The sequence below is a fragment of the Solanum dulcamara genome, chromosome 2 (assembly GCF_947179165.1).
Source record: "Solanum dulcamara chromosome 2, daSolDulc1.2, whole genome shotgun sequence".
Classification (NCBI taxonomy): Eukaryota; Viridiplantae; Streptophyta; class Magnoliopsida; order Solanales; family Solanaceae; genus Solanum; species Solanum dulcamara.
Genome location: NC_077238.1, coordinates 20,189,543 through 20,189,792, shown reverse-complemented (window position 1 = coordinate 20,189,792; position 250 = coordinate 20,189,543).

Here is a 250-nt window from a genome sequence, read left to right as displayed (position 1 = left end):
GAGGAACACCAAATCAATCTGATTTTAAAAGAAGTATTACTTGGTAAGCCTAAAAAGGAGCTATTGCAAATGCACCAAATTAAGAGTATAATGTTATATAGGGGTGTGCAAAAATCGAATCGACCGATAAATCGAATCGAAAAAAGTGTTATTGGTTTATTGTTATTAGGTTATTGGGTAAACAGTTATTTAATAATTTTATTAAAAAATATTTATAGGATTATCGGTTCGATATTGGTTTTATAATATT